Genomic DNA, 16,031 nt, shown 5'->3' with positions numbered 1-16,031 from the left:
AGTAATAACACTAAGAATGGAAATATTTATAATCATGTGATTGCTCGATCTATAATTCTGCGATTACATTTGCATCAACACTAGCAGTGATCTGTGATACGACATTCGGTATCATCATCTGCTATCCTTGAGCAATCAACTGAATCATATCATTCTCCATCATTGGAGTTATTCTTTTTATGTCATTCTGCCGTACCCATCCCGTACGCAGTAATCAATACTAATCTCACCGTATAACTCGTTACCAGCTCAATCATAACAACAGGTACACATACACACCAAATATTATCATACATATTACACATACCAGTATCTAGTATATATATGTCCCACAAATATAATAACACATGGACTTAACCTGACGTCGGTTAACGTTTAAATATGTTTCATAACCCTTATCACCAACTGACATATAGATCTTTCTCAATAAGGATTAATGTTTTAATATGCTTGATTTCAATATCCTTCTGCATGTCAGCATAACCGATACATGCTCACCGTGAGCACCAAATGATTACGTACCATGGAGTTATAATATCCGTGTCTATTCGTATATCCGGCATACACGGTATACCACCTACGAACGAATAACCAACTATGCTATAATGATTCCAACACCTCTTTGTGTATGGGTAATCATTCTATTCGAGTATACATGGGTATAGGCATCTAACGGATGTAAGGATAACATAGGGAGTTGCAAGGTTCAAGGTAATCGCGCAACCCATGTTGCCTTCAAATATTATCAATTACTATTATGGGAAACTCTATCACTTGCTCAGTCAATGTCCTCAGGCGTTCTAGGTTTGCTAAAATCGGTAATTCTCGATCTGAAGGTGGTATGTCTCATATGTTTGAGAGTGAGAAATACATATATATATTTCCATATATTATTTTTATCTGCTCATTTATTATCAAATTTATTATTATTATTATTTTATTTTATTTTATTTTATTTATTTATTTATTTACCTTAACGGAATAAGAATGGGTTCAGGTACAGGTCCGTCCGTACGTGAGGGTCGGCGGTTCTGGTGATCACAGGGGGTTATTAAGATATACGGTACCGGTGTTGGTAGGGTAAGGGATTTATCAATTTTGGTTGGGAGTGACGGTTACTAGATATTTCTGGTTAATGTCAAACGGGAGATCCAATTTGGTACTATCATAACTATGGCCCGATAAGTCAGACTTATCATCAACCGATGCTCTAGAAATTTCAGCGTCCTTGGTACTTTTATTATTTCATCCCCCGGTTCCTTATCCGGGTCTTATTTCTCAATACATGTACCCACAAGATATGCACATATATATATACACACATTAGCACGTATAAATAATATTATATACTTTACACATATGTTGTCATTTTTACCTATTAATGTTCCCCGTGACTTCCCCTGAATTCCCTCGTGCGGACAAGTCTGTTATTATGTTCCGGACCATAATAACTCACTTGTCCATCCAAGTTCATCCAGATCTCGTCACTATAAATTATTAGTTGATATTCAGATCCTATAATACTTGAGCTACTGGTTATATTTTAGGTATCTTTTAAAGACATCCTAATTCTTTATAACCAATGGCTCTGATTCCAAGTTCTGTAACACCCCGTAACCGCAGCCGAAACGTAAACGGGATGCAACAGACACCTCTGATATCAACCACATTGTTTATAAAGAAAACTGAATACATTAATATACTTCAAATTACATTATCTCATATTTCATTACCGTCTAGGTGATACACACATCATACAATACGATACATAATTCTATTTATTATAATGTATCCTAACATTCCGCACGCAAATCTTACACACATCAAGCACTTAGCACGTAAGCAATCACCTCATCTTAATTGTACCTGAAAAGCATGTGAGAAAACGGGTCAACTACGAATAGTTGGTGAGTTTCACAATTTGAGTAAACCATGATAAACCCATATCATAAGATAATATTATCGATGTAATTATGCTGAGCCCACAAGTGAAACCTCTGACTATCCACACACAAAACCCCCGTGGCATACTCCGCCCACGGACCTGCCCCAAACCGCTATGTCTAACATTACATAGCAAAATATATATATAACAACAAAATAGACATGTGCAACTGGCTGGGAAACATCAGCAAATCCATGCCGGACCAGTTGGGTTTGTCAGACCAATAGTACTATCCACACTCTACCGGCTTTCAGTTAATCACTCGTGTTCCGGGGCCTTAGAATGTTAGCAACTCAGACAATTACCATCTTAGTACATTTTCGTACGATTCCCGTACAATAAAATATATATAAATACACGCAATCCATGCGTTCAGTATGTACTTAAACATTTCAGTAGTAACATGCTTCCGCCCCGGGAAAATATTTAAAAACAATTCAGAAAAAGGGGCTCGTGAAACTCACCTTAGCACATGCAAGCAAGTAACAACAGTCATTATCAGTTAACACGTCCAATCTGTAATATGATTCCTACGATCGTTACCATAAAATCACTATTAATATAGCTTTAACCGTGTTAACCCGTACATCTGGGGACTCTGTTAACCCAGTACTGTACCCATTCCGGGGGCAATGTTAACCCAGAAACACTTCTAGGGACATCTGGGGACACTTTTAACCCAGTACTGTACCTATTCCGGGGGCAATGTTAACCAAGAAACACTCTTCCGGACTCAGATTGTGATATCGTTTAGAGTTCAGTAGTCAAAATTACTATTAGTTTGTTTTCCTCGTTTTGCGTGCCTAGCACAGATATCCGATTTTACGTTTCAAAATGAGTTTGGTCACACCCGACCCGAAAATAGTTGTTGACTGATAATTTAATTAAATTTGTGAAATTAGAGCTCGGTTTTGACGCCCCGTTTGGCTGCGGGACCCGTTTCCGTCTTTAGTGCACCGGAAACTGTTAAATCGGGTAAAATTACTTTAATCATCCGAATTATTTTCGGATGATTCATTTTTACTTGTTTAACTCAACTCTTTGAAAATAGTTCATTTTTAGGGGTTTTTGTACACCGGTCAGCTCGTTTAGGCGAACTTTACCGGTTTACGCGTTTTAAGCTTTAAAAGTTTGTTTTTGCACAAATAATTATCCGTTTAATCTCGTATCTTGAAATTTTGCACAAATAACTTTTTGACAGTGGGGAATTTTATAAAAATATTTCCAGAATTAATTTTTATATTTAAAATTTATTTATCTATTTTTAAACACCATTTAAACACTAAATATGTCGTAAATACCAAACGACCTTAGAAAAATCACAAATTTTTCCTGGATGTCCCCTGCCATCAACATAGTCCCCTGTAATTTTTCCAAAACCAAAATCTCTCTTTACATGCCATTTTCACTAAAACCGAGCTAGAAAGCCTTAGAACTCGTTTAACCGGAAAGCCTACTTAGGCTTCTCCAACTGAGCTAATATTTTGTGTGTGACTTTTACATGTTATAAAAAGCTTATCTGCAATTTTCCAGAATTTTTGATGATATTTAACTATTTTTCACCATTTTTGGCCAAAACCAACATTAAATTCACCAAATATTCATCCTTTGTCCAAAAATTACCAAAAATTCCAGAACTCATATTTTCATATATCTAACACCTCTGTAAAATTTCATGACCTAACTCTAAACCATCCACAATCTGTCCAAAAATCCATAACCGAACATAAACCGAATATACCTTTTGTTTTCCGCCACTACAAGCTACAAACTCGTCTTTCCGCCTTATCTACCACTAAATACAGAACCTACAACCAACATACCACAATACCAAGCAAGTTACACTCACAATCAAGCCTCTTACACTATAGTTTCGGTTATTGTTTCAAAACTAAAGTTTAAACCGTAAAAATTCGTTTTTGGTTCGTTTAACTCCTTTCTTGGACCAAGATCCCTTGTATAACCCGTATACATCACTTGATCATGCAAGAATCGGTTTCATCTCAGGTTTTCACCCTTTTTCACTTGAAACCTCATTTTCTTGCAAATAAACTCAAGAAACGAAGATGAACACGTAAATACTCGATCTTTACCTCGTTGTTCTTGCTATAAAACTCGGTTTTTAGGTAATGATGTTGAGAGGAAATGAAAATTGTTGAATGTGGTGTAAAAAAATAATAAGGAAAGGGGTTATCCCCTCCCTTATTCCGATCGGTGTTAAGGGTAAGGTGGGGTGGGACCCACCTCTCCATTCCTAGCCACATGTTTGGATTCTCGCAATCCAGATAATGTTTTGGATAATCTGGTTCATTTCGTTTTTCGGTTAAATGTTTAACTCGGCTTAAAACGAGGCTAAAACGGTCGTTTTCGGCTTAAAAATGAAATTTATATAAAACCACTTTAAAAACTTTAAAAAACTTAAACCATGACTTTCATTAACTTAAAACATCATATTATTAATGTACCGACGTACCATTAAATCAAAATTCTTTTTCTGTGCCGTACTTTACTTGTCCTGAAGCATTAATGCTTCGTAAAATCACTAAATATTATAGATATCGTCTATAATTTGATCCTCGATTCGTTCGGGCTTCAATAACCGTTAATCTGTTAATCGCATATTCAATACGATGAATTATATATTCACGTACAATCAATACAGTGAACCATGTATTCTCGTATAATTACTATGGTAATTCATATACCCGACATTAAATATAACGTAACTACTGTCTACCGGTTAGGGTATCCCTGGTTTCGTCGGAATCGTTACTCCTCCAAGCCTTCAACTCCTCACAAGATCTTCAATATGAATGTAATGTGGGTGTTTTTATAATAGAGATCTTCTTCAAACACACCAAATGAGTGCAACTTAAGCCTCTATTTATAGGCTGTCTGGAGAGAGAGGCACGGCCCCGTGTCCAGGTGTCCCAGTTGCATGTTGTCAGATCTTGCATTATGACTCACCACGGGGTGTGCCTTTGAGGTACGGACCCATGATTTTTATCAACATGTGCTTAATTCCATTTTTTCTTTTCTAAAGATGACCATGGCCCCGTGGTTGATTGGCACGTCCCCGTGCTTTTGTCTTCAATATTTATATTTTTCTTGTAGAATTTTGTCTTTTCTTGTGTTCAAAAGCATGGGGGCGTAGTTTAAGGAGCAAGGGGGCCTGGTTGAGGTATTTTTTGGGTATTCTTTCGTTTTTCATCATCTTTTCACTTGTTTCTTTGTTTAAGGCTTGGATTTACCTGAAATTGCATTTTAGTGTGGATTTACCTAAAATGATGTATAATTTTATATACATCATCTGACATTCCCCTTTTAGAAACCCTAATCATTGGTATATAATTAAATGTATTACAATAAATTCTAAGTGTAAAACAGGTCTTCGGGCAAGCTTTGCATCATGTTTCTTTGTCGAGCAGACCTGGTAACCATAAAGTGTGCTGGGGAAGAGTTCTCTAGGCATAATTTACTTAGAATATTTTACTTAGAAAATATTTACCTAGAAGACTTCAATCCTCTTGACCATATCAAACTTCGATCGACATAGTCCCACTAGCAAACTTGTTCTTCATGAATCCCTTCAACCCTTTGTTAATATTAACTTATTAAGCAAACCAAAGTGTGCTGGTAACTATGTAGCTTTGCTAGGAGTTGAACCTTGCTCAACGGAAGTCTTTAAGTTGTTTCTTGATCAACTTCCTTTGAACTTGATGGGAACACTGTTTATTAAGAATAAACCATGCTAGATTTGGTATTAGTCAAGAGTTTTCTAGGAAACAAATCTTGCTTGACTTGAAGAACATCCTTGCTAGACAAAGTGAACCTTGCTCGGTTTAACACTTAAGAGGAATTCTAGAAGATAACCTTGCTGGGAAAGCAAAATACCTTGCTAGGACAAGTAAAAGCTTGCTGGGAAGCTTGAGCTTGTTCGGTTTCCATACTTAGCCATTTTCAAAGAGGTTGAGAAGTTTCCAATCTTCCTTTGAACTTTTCACATACCAACAAGATTTCCATTAATATTATCAAGAATACAATGAGAATCTATTAGGGTTTCTAGGTGGAATGTTTGTGTGAGGCTAATTTTTGTGCAGTAATATTCCTTTTACAAGAAAGTGTCAGCCGTCTTAGCATAATATTCGCTCTGTGTCCGTTGTTATAAATGTGCCCCAAATTCTCCTTAAATAGGCACACCTGACACCTTCTAGAAACTCTAATGATTGATACATAACATATTCAAATGTATTCAAAAATACAACAAGTGTAAACAGGTCTTCGAGTAAGCTTGTAAGCTTTTATCCTTTTCGAGCAGACCTTGTAGACATAAGTGTGATTGGAACAGTTCTCCGAGTAAGCTTTACTTATAATATTTTCTTAAAAAATATTCTTTAAGCAGACTTCAATCTTCATGATAATATCAAACTTTGCTCGATAAAATTCTATGAGCAACCTTGTTCTTCATTAATCCCTTCAACCTTTTGTCTTGAACTTGTTTAAACAAATTAAGTGTGCTGGTGACACTGTAGCTTGCTCTAGGTTGAACCTTACTCATTGGAAGTCCTTAGATTAATTTCTTCAATAACTTTCTTCAAGTGTGCTTGGACCACAGTTTATTTAAACCTCGCTCGATCTACCAAAATACTTGGTTTTCAGCTTGGTTAAGTTAAGGGTTAGCTCTGAAACAAACCTTGCTCGACTTGAAGAAAAACCATGCTTTATGAAGTGAAATTTGCTCTAACATACACTTAGAAGAATTCTAGAAGATAATTTTGCTCGAAGGTAAAGTACATTGATTGAATAAGTTCTAGGCTTGCTCGAAGTGCCAAGTTTGCTCATTTTCCAAACTTAGACATTTCTTGAGGAGGTTGAGAAGATTCAATCATTTTGATTGTTAAATCTTGATCCCAACACAAAAAAAATAATAGCTTCTAGTCTTGCAATAGGAGCATATAATTCTGTGTAATATACGCCTTCTGGCTAGTGAAATCCTTGCATGACCAGATACTCTTTATTGCTTATGATGACCCAATGATCATCCTTCTTACATTTAAAGACCTATTTGGTTGGAATAGGCTTCTTAACTATATCAGAATTATCAATGAGATCCCAAACACCCAGTCGACTAAACTCTTGCAACTCTTCTTGCATAGCTTCTAACCAATATGAATCTTCAAGCACCATACGAACACTCGTCGGTCCCATTTGAGAAAGAAAGAAGGTGTATTTTGTGAGATTCATGATTTCCGATGAATCCATATAGGCATACGCACACAATACATTAGTATCATTGGCACTAGAAATCTGACGATGTGTCTACCCATGAAGAATCATTGGCACTAGCAATATGATGACGTGGCATTAGAATCATACGCCCACAATACATTAAATTGTTGCAGTTCTTCTTGCATTGCCTCTACCCATTAAGAATATTCAAGTGCCATCCGAACACTTGTTGGTTCCATTTGAGACAGAAAGCAAGTGTATTTTGCGAGATTCATGATTCCCGATGAATTCATATCGGCATACACACATAATACATTAACGTCACTTGTAGTAGCAATCTGATAACGTGTTTGCATGCCAACAACAAGATCACCAATGATGTTTTCCTGAAGATGATACGTGTGAATCTGAAGTTTCGGATTCTCTGGCACAACTACGTTATCAGTTATATTAGTGAGATTCTCTTCAGCGTCATGAGAGGATTCCCCAACCTCATGAGTGTCGAGTATCAGTCTAAGATACCGAAGAAGAACCAACAAAATGACCATCATCCAATGAAATAGAAATCACATCAGACGTGTCATGATAATAATCTTGTGGAACATCATCGTAATTAGAAGTCGAAGCCCTTGGTGTGGAAAACATTTGATCTTCCAAATATGCACGTACCAAGTCTTCATTGGGAAGATCAACTATGGGAGTAAACGAGTTAAATAAACTCTCATAGTCAAACATCCAATCAGGACCCTTGCCGGTAGGAGGTGTTGTGGAACTCTGGCAATCAACATGGTACCATTCTTCAACACAACCCAAATTTAAGTTGAAGACATGTTTCTTAGGAGATGCATAGCCCAAGAAATAACCCTTAATGGCATTCTTGTTGGTGCATGTCGTGTAACAGATGATCTTTTGTGTTTGTTAGAATTGAGAGCAACGGTCAAAGGGGAGACTGTTGGTGCATTTTGTGACCGTCGCTATGCAATTCTGACCAGCGGAACGCCACAGGCGAAGTTAGCACAACTTCTCCTTAGGCGAAGTTAGAACAACTTCGCCATAGGCGAAGTTAGCACAACTTCGCCTACTGAAGCCCAGGCCCGAGAATGTTTTATATATATATACGTGTGTCTTGTTTAGGTTTAGTGCATCCAGAAATTAGTGTGTGTTTTGAGTAGTTTGTTTGTTTAGAGAGAGTAAGAGACAAGGAGAGTCGTGTGAGACGACCCGAGGTAGAGCTCACCTCGGGTCAGTCGTGTTTTTTGTTTGGTTACGGAGGATTTCGCACTCCAAGACATCGTGCGGATCTCGTATCGATCGGCGACGCCCCGGGGGGACCTACCAGTGGTATCAAAGCCTTAGGCTCTTATGCTATGGTTCGAGATCGGCGTTTTGGTGTTTCTGGCACGAATCGGATGCGTTCTTGGCTGAACAGCGCCGCAGGCGAAGTTATGGGATTCAGGCGAAGTTGCCGTCACTGTTTGTAGGGTTTCGGCGATGTTATTGGCCAAGCGAAGTTAGCAGCCAAGCGAAGTTTTAGCCAGGCGAAGTTATAGCCAGGCGAAGTTATGGACAGGCGAAGTTGACTTTAGGCGAAGTTAACGAGAAAAAAAAAAAAGAGAGTGTTTTGGAGTTTTCGTCTACATGGCCAGGTGTACACGATTATTGTGAGACCGAAGACGTTGTTCCGTCAACGAGTGAAACTTGTTATCTCTTGGTCTTACGTGTGAACAAATACGTGTCAACTCTGGATTTGGAGTTGAGGTTGTGAATGGGATATTGTTTGAAACTGGATATTGACACATATTCGGGTGTTTGTGGCCAATGAAATTGTTGTTGTTCGAGGTTGACCAACTGAAGAAAGTCAAATTGAACTGAAGGTTTTCGTCATTACTGGATTGCGGTCAGAGCATATTATTTATGTTATTTTCAAGGCGTTCGAGAATTGGAACCTGAAACGTGATGCTTATTTATTAGAGTGAAAATTCTGGAACAAGTTGGATTTAATCGGGAACTAAAGTGTTTATGTTCTTGATCGTTATTCCTGGTGATTGAAGATGCTTCGGATTAATGGTCATGTGTTAGATTCTGTCAAGGTGGTTTTGTGATGAAATTGATCACTTGATGTTGAGTAGTTGAAGATTAAACCTTATCGTATGCCGACGAGTTGGTGAAGTTGTGGAGGAAGCCCAACTTCACGTGTTGGTGAAGTCAGATGGACTCACGTGATTGGTTGAGATGATCTATTGGCACGAGGATGCATGCATTTCAAAGACCTCAATCTATATTGTCGGAGAAGCTTACACTGAAGGGGAGATCTGATATGGAAGACGCTGGGTGATTGGTAGATTTGTGTAGCTACATGACAGATTCAGACACGGCTGGTTGACTGCAAACAGAAGATCATCAGTTAAGAGGGGGACTGTTGGTGCATGTCGTGTAACAGATGATCTTTTGTGTTTGTTAGAATTGAGAGCAACGGTCAAACGGGAGACTATTGGTGCATTTTGTGACCGTCGCTATGCAATTCTGACCAGCGGAACGCCATAGGCGAAGTTAGCACAACTTCGCCTACTAAAGCCCAGGCCCGAGAATGTTTTATATATATATACGTGTGTCTTGTTTAGGTTTAGTGAATCCAGAAATTAGTGTGTGTTTTGAGTAGTTTGTTTGTTTAGAGAGAGTAAGAGACAAGGAGAGTCGTGTGAGACGACCCGAGGTAGAGCTCACCTCGGGTCAGTCGTGTTTTTTGTTTGGTTACGGAGGATTCCGCACTCCAAGACATCGTGCAGATCTCGTATCGATCGGCGACGCCCCGGGGGGACCTACCAATTCTCATTGAATTTTCCCGCATCTCTTTTCACCATCGTGCAAGGGCACCTGAATTGTTACAAAAACTTTAAATTAGGCGTACGGTTATTCGTAAATCATCTTACCCAGCTTCTTAACCGTCAGAACACAATTAAGCGTGTAGCAAGCATTGTTCACTGCCTCATTCCAATATTGGACAGGAAGCTTTGAATCTGCAAGCATTGTTCTTGCTGCTTCAATCAATGTTCAGTTCTTTCGTTCAGCCACACCTTGCTGTTGTGGTACATATGGAGCACTATAGTCTAGATGGATTCCCTTTTGAATACAAAAGAAGTCCAATATAGTATCTTGAACTATGTACCGTTATCACTCTGAATACATCTCACCATGTGTTTGTTATGTGATTCAATCTTTATGATTAAATTTTGAAAATTAACTGGTGTCTGATCATTAGAATTCATAAATAACACTCATGAGTTCCTCGAATAGTCATCGGTGACAACTAGACAATACCAATCTCCAGCAATACTTGCACGATTCACAGGACCAAACAAATCCGTATGAATTCGTTCTAGTGGAGTATCAATGGAATTGATTAACTTAGATGGGTGAGACTTCTTCTTCTGTTTGCCCTTCTTGCATGCAACACAGTGATCGGCTAGCTTGAAGTACTTCAGGGAAACCCCATCCACCAAATCATTTGCCATCAGATAGTTCATCTTTTTGACATGAATGTGACCCATATGCCTATGCCACATAATCGAGTGTTTCTCAGTTTCCTTAGAGATAAAACACGTTTCAACATACGTAGAAGTCGATACCTTAGTACTCATATTAAGTACATAAATATCATTTGACCATAGAGAACGCATAACAACCACGTAATCAGGAATTACGTAACCCAGTTTGAGTATTATGCACTCCTTGTTAGTAAATACAGTGGTATATTTCTTGTCATAATAATTAATCTTCTCGAATGTAATACTACCATTCGAAACATCTCCTTCCTTTGTAATCATTCCCCCTGAATTACACGCGATATATAACCCCCTTGAATATTCTTGACATTGGTTAGTCATGAATAAACTCTGCACATAAAGGTAAAATGATTAGTTCAAAATGGCAACCCAGGCCTTAGTCTTGGGCAACTCTTTAATTTCAATTAAAGGTTCAACCTTGATTGAATCCAAATGCGGTTTAGCTACTTGTGAATAAGTCACAGGCATTTTTCACTTTTGTCTCAAATATGCAGCTTGAACTACATTTGTGTTCTCATTTTTTCAAATCGATTGTGTGGGAATAAACGATCTAGCCTTTAACTTTGCTTTGGTTTGGTTTCATCAGCTTAAACCACCTTACATGGGTTCACATCGTCAAACAAATTGTGAGTCTCATCATCCTAAGACAATTGTCTCTAAAGAATTTCGTTAACAGCAGTACCCTTTTGTGGTGTTCCTTGTTAACAGATTGTACATTCTTAGTTTTTCGCATTCCAAAATTCCTGATCCACATACGGATTTTATGGTTTGACGGGAACTTGTGAAACTATTTGATGAGAAATTCCTGAAGAATATGCTCTATCTAAATCATCAAACGTAATAGATTTCTTTTTCATATAAAAATCTAAGTTTGAACAGTAAAAGAAACTCTGCAAGGTGTTAGTTCCAGTTGAATTAACATACTGAACTTTCTTAACATTGGAGTTTAATAATTGTTTTGCTTTAATCAATGGATCTGTTGTGTTTGATAACTTAGATTTAGAAAAAGCTAGCTCAAGATTATGCAATTTTGATGTTTCATTTTGAAAGACGCTTTCGATCAATTCAGGTTTGATAAGATTATGCGGAATGTCTTTCTTAGTGAAAACTTTCTTAAGACCCTTTAATTTAAACAATCGACCAGTGTTTACATTAGCAGGTGTAGGATTGATGAAACACATCAAATCCTCATCAGAAACTTTGGGTTTCTCTTATTTCATAGCCTTACTTTTAACATATTTTGACTTTTTCACTTTGGATGTACTAGAACCATACACAGCCTCCTCAAATTCTTGAGGTTCACATAAGATGTGATTTGAACGTGGAATGTTCTGGTCTTTTTGTGCAATTTCAGGTTCAACTACCTCCTCAATGATTACATCGACAACAAACTTTGTTGCTTTGAATATGTGGTCCTTGAGTTGATGTTTGAGTAGTTACATATTCTGTTTTACTTAGTTTCGGTTTCTCCTCATGAATAATTGATTCATTAACAATTTCTTCTTTTCCTGCAAACGGATTTTGGGAATAGTCATCATGAAACGGTGGATTTTTAGAACCCATTTGTTTAGCAAAAAGGATGAATTTATAAATTTATCTAATTTGCTCTTCAACTCCAGAACTTCATTTTCAAGCTCAGTTATTTTTGTTCTTTGTTTGAGAATTTCTTGAAACTGTTTCTCATTTATGGTCATTTGTACTGAAGGTTCTGCTTTTAGATCATGATTACTAACAGACAATCCATCAATTTTATATTTAGATTTCTTTTGTGACTCTAAATATTGTTTGTAGTTATCTTTCACCGAAGCCAATTCTTTCATCAATGAATTATTTTGTGCTCGAATCAAGTCGTATTTTGACTTAGATTCCTCACAAATCTTACGTTTCACAGTTTCAGATAATTTAACGGGTTCAGAAGTTAAATTTTCAATTACACTAGATTCAGAAGTAGGAATAACCTCGTCAATCATAGCCATGCATGCAAACGAAGCCGGTTGCAACTTGCAAGAGTCACCAGAATATGATTTTGTCTCTGATTCGCTCCCAGACGTCAATCCTTCCCCACTAGCATCTTGAAAATGCTCAGTTTGTGCAATCATTGCAAGATTAGCTTGAAATTCCTCAGCTTTTTCAAACAATGCAAGTTTAGTTTGACTACCATTGCCTAAAAAGTCGTTGATTTCAATCAATCCCTTCAACTTTTAGTAGAGCTTGTGATCCCGCAGCCTTTGAAGAATCTCCCCCATAAGTATTTTCTTTTGTCTCAGTAAACTTCTTTCCAGAACTTCTTTCTTGAGAACGGGGTCCATTGTATACGTTCTTCGGCTTATCACACTCCTTAACAAAGTGACCGAACTCTTGGCAATGGTAGCATTTTACTTTAATCTTGTCAAAACCAACCCGCTTGTTCAAAGTCGATAAATCTTTATCAGTTCGTTGCATGATTTTCATAATGTTACGAACTATCATAGCCATGTTCTACTTCAGATCCATCAACTCTAGATCATCAGGATCAATCTGATCGTATTCTTCATCAGTCAATTCACTCGAGCAATTTTACTACTCACCAGATTTTCATAAGAACTCATGAAAGCACAAAGGGAAGCAAAATTTTGTTCAGCTTTATTTGTGTTCACATTTGGTGGTTGAGTAAAAACATTACTAGCACTAGTTGATCCACCAAAAGTAGTATTTGAACCGGATGCCGTGAAACACGCATTGGGCAGTGATTCATTAAATGAAGATGATCCATCTTGAGAAGATTAGGTGAGAAATGCATTAATTGGAGATATGCTACTACGCAAAGGTAAAGAACCTCTATATAGTGTCGGGTCTTGAGTTTCTTTTGAAGAATTTTGGCACTTCGAATTTTACTCCCTATCTTCAACTTTCTGCATAAACTCCATCGCAGTAAGATCTTCATTTTTAAAGATTTTTTTTTTCTTTCAACATCATCAGAAAGGTTGAGTAAGAATTCAGTAGTGCATTCTTAATAGTATCATGATTCACTTGGTTCCATCTTAAGTTTATTCATCTCAGTGATTAAATGATTAAATCTTGTCAGCATCTCCTCAACAGTCTCACCATTTAATAAGTTAAAGTTTCTAAATTGAAACTTCAACATCACTTTCTTGCTTTCTTCAGCATTTCCCATACTTCTCGTCTTGATGTGTTGAAACGACGATGCACATATTTTAATACTTCCCACTTGATGGAAAATATTGTCGGGTAATGCCATGGTCAAAGTGGAATATGCTTTTGTTTCAACTCCAAAGATTTCTTTTCTTCTTGAGAATACTTAGTAAATTCCTTTGGTGTAAAACCAGTAATTTCATTACCAACCATAGGTACAGTGTACAGATCGTCAAGACATCTTGAACAGTCAGGGTGTACGGACTCTAGATGTGCTCGGAATCTTGGTTCTCATTTTGAAAAGTCACTAAACTTCATAAATCGACGACATTTTGAATGTGACCCGATCTCGGCATCGAGGTGAAGCATCTGTTGCATTAGCATATTCTGAGATGCTAGTGCGTAATAACCAGCCTTGTCAGAATATAGGTCAAATTAAAGTTTAAGGTGAAAAGTGTTCAAACATGAAACTTAAAGGTTCAAACTGTAAATATCAATAACGAATGGATGAAAATGGTAATAGATGGATGAGAATGGTAACTAATGATTAACAGTGTCATGAATGAGTTAGGTTAACGAATGAGTATCATGAATGAAGTGACGAATGACACTCCAATCTCATGAACGATGATGACGAATAACTATCATGAATGAAGATCCAATGATGACGAATCAACACCCGAATAGGTAAACAAATAGCTTAACGAATAGTATGACGAATATGATAATGGATTGTATCATGACTCTGTAGTGAATGGTCTTGGCACATATGGATTTCTGTGACGAATGAAGATTCACTTGATGATGAATGAGTGATGAAGAATGTGTTTCTATCACGAATTGCTTATAACGAATCAGCTAAAGTAACGAATGGGTTGTTATTATGTTATAACAACCTGGACATGTGGCACAAATTAGTTAAGACATGATAATGAATGGCTATGAATAATATGACGAATGATCTGTTAAGCCATAGAGAATAAATCTATGAATCTTCATATCTTCAAGTCTTCAGATGATAATTTCCAAATCGGGAAATCCCCAAATCCAAACAATGGTTCAAACAAATACAAACTTATGGATATATGGGCCAAAACTCAACAAAATAACACAAACTAAAGCTTAAACAACTCGTATCAATCACACGGACAATCCCGAACCACTACAAACCATCAATTCCAAATATGTCCAAAATCGAAAAATCACATAAATAGAGCCCTCTATTTCCTTCACACACTTAATCAATCGAAATCCATTCCAACTTCACACTATAACTCAATTCAACCACCACGAATAACACAAATCCAATTCCGAACCAAATTACAATCAATTCAGCAACTAATTAACATCTCAGCATGTTAATTAAACTAAAATCAATAAAATTAATTTCGGATCTAAACTTAACAATTAAACAGTGAATACACAACCAATTCACCATAGTATACCTTAATTCACAAACACGATCTAACGACTGGGCTCTGGTACCACTTGAGAATGCCTAATCGAGCTTCAATATGTTTATTCAATTCATAGCAATGGCCTAAGAATCTAGTTATGTAATATGTGTATGTGATTGCCTAATAGATTAAAGAACGAAGAGTTTGAGAGGTAATTTGGGCAGAGTAACGGCTTGAGAGATAATATAAACACTTGTTAAATTAACAGATTGAATCAGTCTATATATAGAAGACGAATGCCATTCGTTACACATTCTGTTATGAATGGCCTTCATTCATCTTCATTACATAAATAGTATAATGGGTATAGCAAATGACTCATTCGCTATACCCCACTCATAAAAATTCCATGAGTATTGGAACAGAATAATAACGATTATGTTAGATTATATTGTCTAATGCTAGGTCTTGTAGTGTTAATGGGCTAAATATGTCATATTAGTTTGTTAAAGGGGCTGAAATATCAATATTGGAAGAATGTTAAGGGCCGTATAATTCTAACCAAGGTATAAGACTTATACAAGGCGTATAAGTCGTATACGCCAGTACAACATATACGGACCGTAGGTCCTTGTATAAATAGGCTTACATTTTCATAATTTGTAATAGTTTTTAATCTTGATCAAAGAGATCATAATTTGTCCTTTCAATGTTATTTGAATATAATGATGATTACAAGAGTGAACATGTGGTTAATTCCTTTAT

Source organism: Bidens hawaiensis, unplaced genomic scaffold, assembly GCF_021521415.1.
Source record: "Bidens hawaiensis isolate Kalapana, Puna unplaced genomic scaffold, B.hawaiensis_p1.1 tig00012553_1, whole genome shotgun sequence".
NCBI lineage: Eukaryota > Viridiplantae > Streptophyta > Magnoliopsida > Asterales > Asteraceae > Bidens > Bidens hawaiensis.
The sequence above is the reverse complement of the archived record's forward strand: the minus strand, read 5'-3'. Positions refer to the sequence as shown.